Below are 10,881 nucleotides of genomic sequence, written 5' to 3'. Positions count from 1 at the left end.
TTGCCTCCTGCAGAATCAGAGGACTCCCTAACAAATCCTCCTACAGCCTTGTTGGCTCACCAAACCAGCGTTACTAACCAAGCTGGCCCTTGCAGGTCTCTGACCCAGTTGTGCCTGGTTCTCCTCTTCAGTCACGTTGACTCCTGGCACACATGATGCCTGAGGAAGCTGATACTGCCAGCCAAATGCAGCAGGAGTGCTCCCAGGATGCTTATATAGCAGCTGGGGATCTGACTCTATGCAGCTCTCTGTGCAGTGTTCTCCCAGTACTTTCTTACCTGAAACCCTTCATAACCTCTCATGGCTTTTTTTAGCTTTAGTTTTGCTGCCGACGTGCTCCAGACCAGGCATCCCTTGCTTCAAATGCTAACAGAAGGCACCAGGCTCCCCTGGGATCCTTTGTCACTGCTCGAAGGACTGCATCTCCATGCGTGCAAGGGCAACAGGAGCTCCGGTGGACCTGGTGTGGGTTGGGGCTCAGGGTATGCTGTAAAATACTGTGGTAAGTGTAACCAGTGCTGCTGCCCCAGGCAGGAATGCAAGATGGCAGGAGTCAGGGGCAGCATGAGAAAACCCACAGTCCTGCACCACACCAGTGTCCATCTGCCCTGACTTGCCAGGAAAGTGGAAAAGCCCAAACCAGCAAGACTGCAAGTCTGTGCAGGCACTGTAGCAATGTGCTCTTGGGTGAGAGAGGTGCCTGGGTGGTATCAGCAGGCAGCCGCGGCTGGTAGGAACACAGTTGCCCAGGAGAGCAGAAGCAGGGCAGATGCTTTTCACAGTGTGGAAAGGAGCAATCAGTTCCCACTGGTGCTCAAGTGATGCCAGGACAGCCCAGAGCCACCAGGGCAGGAGATTGTCCCTTAGTGGGGAGGTGGCCCAGGGCACTTGGCATAGGCTGCTGAATCCACCGAAGCCTCAAGTGGGCAGCTGGAGATGATAGAAGAATGAGCTGGCATAAGCCACCTATTAGCAGCAAACCTGACATGCACCCTGGGTCCTCCTGAGCCCTGGGAGGAGGCCTTGCACAATGCGGTGAGAACTGCATGAAAGCCTTCCCCTGGGGCCATCTGAGAGGTCTGGCCAGGTGATCCTGTGGTCTCTTATGGGCTTAATACACCATGAATTGACAAGTCCTTTCCTGGTGGCAATTTAAATAGACCTTCTTGTTATGCAGAGACTCTTCTCTAGCAGGTATAATTACAGCAGGAATGCAGAGAGTACAGTTTTAGTTCCATCAGATGCTGGCAATTCCCTCCTCCCACAATCAGTCTTCCAGCATTTTATTTGTCTGACACATCAGATCCCATTTTCTTGGAGGGGAAAAGAGCTAGCAAAACACTGAGCAATAACAAATTAAGTGTCATTAAGTCAGGCAATCACAGAGCTGAGACTTAATGCCCCAATTTACCCAGCTCTTCCTGCAGAAGAGTTCCTCAGTGCTATATCCAGCTGTTGTTGAGGGACATTACATGCATCCAAGACTTGAGAGCAATGAAGACCCTTTACATTTGATCTGGGCTGACATTGTCCCTCCCAAGAAGCTCGAGACCTTTCAGCTTCTACCAGGACAGCAGAAATAGGGCTCTGCTAAGCCAAAGCTCATGCTACAAATTGAAACCTAAACACAGTTCCCAGCTGCCACAGAAAAACCCTCTGCAAACAGTAGATTCTCCTCTCCTACTCAAGTCCAACTAGATCAACCATCTCCTTTGGCAGCAGTCCCTACAGAAAGGGATACAGTTTACACAGAGGAGGCGTAGGAAGAGCAACCGGGCTGCTTTGGACTGGGGAGAGGCAGGGAGGCACTCATTCAAGTGCTAATTGCTCTTGCAGACAGTGTAACAAACCAGCATGAAAACAGTGGGAAGACAAAATTGAACAATTGAACAAACATGTTAATCACTGAAATTTAGAACACAGAACTACATGACTATTTTACATATATACATATATGTGTATATATATGAGAAGAGGAAGCAGAAAAGCTCTGTAAAACACATCACACTGAGTTTGGCCAGTACGGGCAGAATGCACCAGGTGTTAAGTACAAAACCTGGACAACTGCAAAGCCATCTGCACATGCTGCATTGAAACCTAGGCCATTTATTATTAAACTGCAGAGCAGCCTCTTTCTCGAACTGTATCCTCTATGGAGGACAGAAATCTGTCCCAGAAAAATTGAAGTTAGCAAACCCCACCAAAAAATGAGGAAACCCCACCCCAAACCCAGGACTCTCATGTCCCCTGTGAGCCGTCTGTCGGCAGGGCACCCTTGGTGGCATTGCTCTCCTTGGTCTGCTGCGCACTGCCAGGCTAATGCCCAGGGACAGCTGTGGGGCCCATTGAGCGCTCAGCCCAGCGGAGAGCCGACCCTGGCCTCCCGCTCTTGCTGCAGCAGAACCACGAAGGGATAACAGGATCAAAAGAGCAGTAACGAGGTCTGGGAACTTGTCAGACAAATGTGTTTTTAACTGAATCCCAAATGAGCCGCTGAAGGGGAGCATTAGTGCTGTCACGTGGAGCACATGATTTTGGAATTCATTAAGCCTTTGATGCAGTGTTAGCACTGCCGTCCCCTGTCCCAGCCGTTAGCCATCTGGCTGAAAAGTGGCCAAGTTTCCTTCACCCCAGAACCGGAGGAATGGCCTGTGTTTGCAGCAGGTCACAGGAGCTACAGAACTAAAGCACGCATGCACTAGACAGGCTGATTGCACCGGTCTTGAGAAAAAATGGCACCTCTTCTTGGAGGCCTTGGCACAAACATGTGACTCCCCTTGTCCTACAGGGCTTCTTCAGACAAATCAGACGCTTCCAGGGAACCTTCCTTTCTTCTTTCTCTGAGACAGGTTACAGAGGAATGAAAAACTTAGTTATGGAGAAGTGGAACTAGAGCTAGATGTCCTGCATTTAGTTACCAAGAACCAGAACAGAAGCACCTCAATTTGAATGAAACCAGAACAGAATAGCAACTGAAAGCTAAAGGCAAACCTTACTGAATGTTGTTGGCTCTGGCACAGGGTCATGTTTTGCAGCACTATCTCAAATACAAAGTCCCCTCCGAAACTCCAACTCTCCCTTGTTTGAGGACAGTTTGTAGATTAACCCTGCTGTGGATGTGAAGACACAGAGGTGGCTCCATCCATAGCCAAGACATAGTAAACATCTTTATAGTTTGCTTTCCAGGCTAGAAAAAGCTCTTTTTACAAGAGCTGAGTAGTTCCATCTCAAAACACTGGGGATTATGCACCAAGACAGCTGTGCAGCTCTGTGCAGAGGCCACGTGGTGCCCCACACTACTGGCTGATGTAAGCAGCGTGGTGCAGAGCTGGCTTGGAGCCAGAGCAGCACCCATAATAACACCCCCCCCCCACCAGCTTCAGCATTAGAAAGCACAGTGGACACATAAAAGCAGCTCTGCAGGAAACAGCTCATAGAATCATAGAATGGTTTGGGTTGGAAGGGAGCTTAAAGATCATCTGGTTCCAACCCTCCTGCCATAGGCAGGGACACCTTCCACTAGACCAGGTTGCTCAAAGCCCCATCCATCCTGGCCTTGAACACTGCCAGGGAAGGGGCACCCACAACTTCTCTGGGCAACCTGTTCCTGTGCCTCACCACCCTCACAGTGAAGAATTTTTTTCCTAGTATGCAATCTAGATCTACCTTCTTTCAGTTTGAAATAATTACCCCTTGTCCTATCCCTACACTCCCTGAGAAATAGTCCCTCCCCATCTTTCCTGTAGGCCCCCTTTAAGTACTGGAAGGCCGCTATAAGGTCTGCCTGGAGCCTTCTCTTCTCCAGGCTAAACAACCTCAACTCTCTCAGCCTGTCTTCATAGGGGAGGTGCCCCAGCCCCCCCCAGTTGTCTTCATGGCCCTCCTCTGCACCCACTCAAGCAAGTCCATGTCCTTCTTATGTTGGGGCCCCCAGAGCTGAACACAGTACTCCAGGTGGGGTCTCACGAGAGCAGAGTAAAGGGGCAGAATCACCTCCCTCGACCTGCTGGCCATGCTTCTTTTGATGCAGCCCAGGATACGGTTGCTTTCTGGCCTGCGAGCGCACACTGCTGGATTGCATTAAGTTTTTCATCCACTGATATCCCCAAGTCCTTCTCCTCAGGGCTGGTCTCAATCCATTCTCTGCCCAGCCTGTATTTGTGCTTGGGATCGCCCTGACCCATGTGCAGGACCTTGCACTTGGCCTTGCTGAACTTCCTGAGGTTCGCACAGGCCCACCTCTCAAGCCTGTCAGGGTCCCTCTGGATGGCAGCCATTCCCTCCAGTGTGTCGACCGCACCACACAGCTTGGTGTTGTCGGCAAACTTGCTGAAGGTGCACTCAATCCCACTGTCCATGTCGCCGACAAAGATGTTAAACCGTCCTGGTCCCAATACCGACCCCCGTGAGACACCACTTGTTGCTGATCTCCACTTGGACATTGAGCCATTGACTGCAACTCTTTGAGTGCAACCATCCAGCCAGTTCCTTATCCACCAAATCCTTATCCACCTTATCCATCAAATCCATGTCTCTCTCTAATTTAGAGACATGGATGTCATATGGGACAGTGTCAAACGCTTTGCACAAGTCCAGGCAGATAATGTCAGTAGCTCTTCCCTTATCCACCAGTGCTGTAACCCCATCATAGAAGGCTACCAAATATGTCAGGCATGATTTGCCCTTAGTGAAGCCATGCTGGCTGTCACCAATGACCTCCTTATTTTCCATGTGCCTTAGCATAGTTTCCAGGAGGATCTGCTCCATGATCTCACCAGGCACAGAGGTGAGACTGACTGGCCTGTAGTTCCCCACGTCTTCCTTTTTTCCCTTTTTAAAAGTGGGGGTTATGTTTTCCCTTTTCCAATCAGTGGGAACTTCCCTAGACTGCCATGACTTCTCAAATATGATGAATAGCGGCTTAGCCACTTCACCCACCAGTTCCCTCAGGACCCACAGGTGCATCTCATCAGGTCCCATGGACTTGTGCACCTTCAGGTTCCTTAGATGGTCTCAAACCTGATCTTCTCCTACAGTGGGCGGTTATTCATTCTCCGAATCCCTGCCTTTGCCTTCTGTGACTTGGGCAGTGTGGCCAGAGCGCTTGCTGGTGAAGACTGAGGCAAAAAAGTCATTGAGTACCTCAGCCTTCTCCATAACCTGGGTAAGAGGTCTCCTGTTTCCTTCTAGAGAGGGCCCACATTTTCCCTAGTTTTCCTTTTATAGAAGCTTTTCTTGTTGCCCTTGACATCCCTGGCCAGATTTAATTCTATCAGGGCTTTGGCTTTCCTAACCCAATCCCTGGCTGCTCAGACAATTTCTCTGTATTCCTCCCAGGCTACCTGTCCTTGCTTCCATCCTCTGTAGGCTTCCTTTTTGTGTTTAAGTTTGTCCAGGAGCTCCTTGTTCACCCATGCAGGCCTCCTGGTGTTTTTGCCTGCCTTCCTCTTTGTTGGGATGTATCGCTCCTGAGCTTGGAGGAGGTGACCCTTGAGTATTAACCAGCTTTCTTGGGTCCCTCTTCCCTCCAGGGCTGTATCCCATGGTATCTACCAAGCAGATCCCTGAAGAGACCAAAGTCTGTTCTCCTGAAGTTCAGGGTAGTGAGCTTGCTGTGCACCCTCCCCACTGTCTTGAGGATCTTGAACTCCACAATTTCATGGTCACTGCAGCCAAGACTGCCCTTGAGCTTCACATTCCCCATAAGCCCCTCCTTGTTGGTGAGAACAAGGTCCAGCATAGCACCTCTCCTCATTGGCTTCTCTGTCACTTGGAGAACGAGGTTATCATCAACGCATTCCAGGAACCTCCTGGATTGCTTATGCCCTGCTGTGTTATCCCTCCAACAGATATCGGGGTGGTTGAAGTCCCCCATGAGGACCAGGGCTTGTGAACATGAGGCTGCTCCTGTCTGTCTGTAGAGAGCCTCATCCACTCGGTCTTCCTGGTCGGGTGGCCTGTAACAGACCCCCACTATAATGTCACCTGTCCCTGTGACAGCTCTTGTTAGGCACAGTAGCTCTGGATCAGGGGTGACGATGCCTGATCCAGGCTGGCTTCCACAGAAGCATTTCTGTGTCATTGTGCTAGCAAATACTTGCCGTTACCTAAGGCATTGGGATTGCAATCTGTTCCCTGTCACTCCCCATGCGGCCTTAAAATAGAGTGATAACTGCCTACTCCTAACTGGGATCAGCATGGTGTCATGGCCTCAGTTCCTCCAGGGGAGCCACCACGCTGTCCTTGGGCTGTGCAGACCTCCCGCAGTACTTGCCACTTTCCCCCAACTCTCTTCCCAGCACAGTGGATGCAGCGGGGGGGGGAGGCTGGTGCAGCCTCAGCTCAGCAGGCCCTTGCTGTGTGGTGCTGTCATTCCAGCCCAGACAATCTTTGGGAGATATGATGCCTTTGGCAAAGACTCAACAGTCATGCTGATGCCCGTTACACCAGCCGCAGCACAGCTCAATTGCTGGCGGATACATCCAAGGCACAAAAGCAGCAGGAGAAACCCTTTAAAATACTCTCCTAGGTGTCCTGACACTGTGAAGTGGTTTTTCTTCTTAATTTTCCAACATCCTAATTTACCAAATGTTTTTGCTTGACTGGAAGCCAAGCACAGCTTTGGGAACAAAATCTGTGGTGCACCAGGGGTTCCCCTGGCTGTTAACTGCCAGGATCTGGGATGCTGAGAGCTGACCCTAGACATGGCAAGCTTGATGCACAGACCAGAAATGAGCTGAAAACCCTCCAGCCTGGCCTGCCCCGTCCAGAGCAGCCTGGTGAGCCTCGGAAACACTGTGCTTCCTCCAGGGACCTTGCTGCAAACGTGCCCCTGTAGTCAGCAGCATCCCAAAACACGAGAGCAGGGTCAGTAACTGCCCAGACCCTCATTCAAGTGTGAATGTACTGCAGAAGGGGCTAAAGGCTGCCATAACTGTGCTGCTGGACTCAGATCCATGGTGCTACTTTGGGCTTTAATCCTGCACCTTCTTTGCATGCTTCATGTCCCAACCTCCTCCAAAGCGGCTCTAAAGGAGCTCAAAGTGAAACTGCTGAAATCTTAAGTGGTGTGTAACCTCTCATGTGAAGCTGGCTGCAACAGGTAGAAAGGTGGCTAATAGGATGTGATTTTCGAGTCAGTTTCCAGGGAACTCCAAATTCTGAAGAACAAAATTAACATGCAACAGGATAAATGAGACATATTGGAAGAGATGATGCACCTTTTGTCATATCTCAAAACCTCCTGCAATTCTCTGAAGGAAAGTAACCACAATGAATTAAATAGAAAACCATAACAGAGTCTGTTAGAGGGATAAGCTGAAAAACTAAAAAAAATCCCCAACCCACTAAACCACCCCAAAACAACAACAAAAATTTTTTACACTGAAAGCTTGCCATAGAGTGAACAAATAACAGAGGTGTGAAAGACCATTCAGAGAAGACAGAGGCCCAGCAGAAGAGCACAATGAGTTACTCACACCAGCAAGGAACAAAGGGAAATTCCCATACTGCAACCTCCTTCTGCAGGGATGAATGAAGCAACCTGCATCAAGTGAAAGAATCAACAGGGTATGTTTCAAAACAAATTTATAACACAAACAGTAAATGACATAGATGGCATTTATCCAAAGGCTCTGGAGGAACCCCAACACAGATTTCTCAGCTGCTATGGGACGTGTGACCTGTTGCTTAATTCAGCCTGAAACCAGAGGAATGACATGAGGCAAATAAGATGCCAGGGTTGGGCTTTTGATTTTTTAAGAGCTTTGGGTAAATCTGGGGACCTATGACTTGTGAACCTGAGTTCCACACTGGGAGTTAGGAATAGCATCCCTGGGCATGTAGAGAAATGGGATTAAAGGGGAAGAAACAACCCCACTCTAGCAGAAGGAAGTCATGTCTCACTCCTTAAAGGAGTGAGGAATTCTGTTTCATGGATGTGGCTGGATAGATGGATGTACTTGGATGCCCAAAACACTTTCAGCAAGGTCCCATACTAAGTGTCCTTAGTTGCTCTTCTCCATAACATGTTTATTCCCATGGTTAATAACAAGGGAGAAGATAGTGAATGGAAAACTGTCAGTGTTTAAGATGGAGGAACATACCAGTGCTGTCCCACTTGGATCTGTGCTAGGGCTTGTGATTTTTGCTGTATTCATAAATGGTCTGGGAAAGGGTGTGAGCAGTGATGGGGCAAAGTTTGCTGGTGAGGTTGAGGTATGCAATGTAGTGAAAATGAGCACTCACTGCAGAGTTCAAGAAAGATCTCACAATGAACAGCTGGATGATTAAATGACAAATTGAAGTCAGTATTGGTAGATGTAACTTAAAAGGAGAAGCTCCACCTGCACAAAGAGAGAGATCAGACCACTTATTCCCATTCAGGGAAGTGGCCTGGAGGTCAGCTCTGTGTTTTTTCCCTTCCCTTTCAGAGAAGATACAGAGGAATTAAGAAGAGGCAAAAAAGGGGGAAAGGGAAATCAAATGCATAGGACAGAAAAGACAGTCAAAGGAGAGAAGCTGATGTATATAAAATCATTTGCAGTGAGTGAGGTGTTTTGGAAACAATTACTTGTGATGTTTTATAGTATAGAAACAAGGGCATATTGATTGAATAACAACATAGCAGGTTAAAAACCAAACAAATTTAAGTACTTTGCTATGTATCATAAGTCTGAGGAATTAATTGCCTGGGGTTGCTACAGAGGCAAAATAATCTAGAATGGATCAAAAGCAATCAGATGCTTTTCTGTAATAGCAACCCAGCAAGGACAGCTAGACAGAAGGATACTTTGGTCAGGTAAGATTAAGCTGAGTATTGCTCAAAACATGTAGCAGAGGAGGCATGGCTTTATACCTACATTGCTCTTCAGTCTGCTCTAAGTGTACCGCACTGGCCACCTTCATGACCAGGATCCTGTGCTTCATCACAGACAGCAGTTTCTATGCTCTTGTGATGCACCAGGAGGAGCAAGTTGATAAGCAAAGTCCTGGTCAAGTAGCCTGTCCTAAATGTTGCTGCAAAGCAATGGCACACCATGCAAGTATTTGGTGTGGACAATGAAGCTAACCAGATGATAGGAAAGACTGTATCTCAGAGATGCTGTTACAACACTCCACAGTCACTTGACATAGGCTGGAGTGAGGCTAAGAGCCGTGTGGAGAGCCTTGTCCAGGCTGAGGGCCAAATAGGTCTTTAAAACATATTTGGGGAAGAAAACATGTCAACATACACCATAGCATTGCCCAGGAAGAAAGCAAACAACATGACGGCTGCCAGATTTGTGGAAAGAGTTTAAGAGCCTTGGGTCACAGGTTCATGTTCCTAAACCTCAAGTCTACATCAAAGATGATAGCCATACTGAGGAGAGGAGAGGAAAAAGCAGAGCTGGGAAAAGGGGGAACAAGAAGGGTTGAGAATGGAAGGAGAGAAGAACAAAAAATTCTGGTTTAGCCAGCCTGATGGGGAGTTGCTGGCCAGATACCTCCAGGGCCAAAGGCAAGCCAGAGCTTTAGTTTGGACAGAATGAGACTCATCTGGAGTAGGTGTTAGCCTAGAGGTGTTTAGCTAAAACGTTTGCAGATGAGATTGTTCAGATGTAAAGCACGGAGGGAGGTAAGAAAGGGAAACAAAACCCTTCTGCAAAAACGGGGAGGCAGGTTAGGGAAGTTCTCTAAAAGATGCACTGAAGCACCAATTGTAGGGATGGAGTAGGGGGGACACATGATGATTAAGGCGGCACAGATTATGATATAAAATTCCTCCCAAGCCTCAAACCCAGAGGTCCCTTTAGCGCTTCCAGTTCTTGCTCCTGTGGATTGCAGATCCTTCTTGCTGCTCTTCCTACCTTCCTGGGTGCTGGGTCTGCCCAGCCCCCCACGCCCTGGCTTCTCTTCCTAGCCTTCCTCTCTGAGCTCAGCTGAAGTGCCATGGGGCATGAAACGCAGTGCTCAGGGGATCTGTGGGCTGCCAGACCTTCTTCTGGGTGCTGTCCCTGCTCACACAGCCTGATACAGCCTGGTATTTGCCTTTTATGTGAGTACATCCCAGTCAGTTCATCACACACCAGCTGAACTGTAACATGATATAACATGAACAGCTTTCCCACTTTGGCTTACACAATTTGATCTTTGCTTTTTCTAAGACATAACTTTCCGAGTGCCACAAGGCAAGCTGCTGCCATAGGAAATGATCTAGGGCTGCTTGTGTAGCTGCTCCTCTTCAGTGGATAAGATCATCTTCAGGTAGAAGATGACAGAGATCCTTAGCATAACTCATGCTCTCCCACAGAGCTGAAGCTCAAGTGCCTGACTTTGGCCACAAGCTGGGAGCATACAGGCAAAGACCACACTAGAGATGTCAAATCTGCATTTTATTCTTCAGCAGCCCATTGTATTCCCAGCTCTTCTCTCAGCTTTTCCCCATTGCTGGCACACATTTCTCCCCACGACAGCCCAGCACTAGCCAGACTGCTCTCCAGAAGCTTGGCTAGACCTTGTGTATAGGCAGAGCATTAAGTGTTTGCTGAAGCTCCTGCAAACTGCAGCCTTGCAGAAGTCATGCCGGTGCCTCCAGTGCTGCATAAACTCCTTAGCCAAGCAGCTTCTCACCCTTCTCTTCCCTTGGTTTCTTCTTGCCATATCACAGAAAAAGCCGAAGTAGCAGATGTGGAAGAAACCTGACCTGCCAGCCCAGGTGTGCTGCCCACATTTGTGCCAGGTTCCTGGCTGCTCACATTGCCATTCTACTTCCCACCCATTGAATCAGGGGCAAAAGATATCTGTGATTGATCTGCTCTGGTTTTGGGAAGCTCACCAGGAGATGTGCCATGCACACCCACCAGAGAAGTGTCCTGACCCTCCTCTGTTGTCATCCCCCCC

Source organism: Accipiter gentilis, chromosome Z, assembly GCF_929443795.1.
Source record: "Accipiter gentilis chromosome Z, bAccGen1.1, whole genome shotgun sequence".
NCBI classification, from domain to species: Eukaryota; Metazoa; Chordata; class Aves; order Accipitriformes; family Accipitridae; genus Astur; species Astur gentilis.
This window is presented reverse-complemented; position numbering follows the sequence as displayed.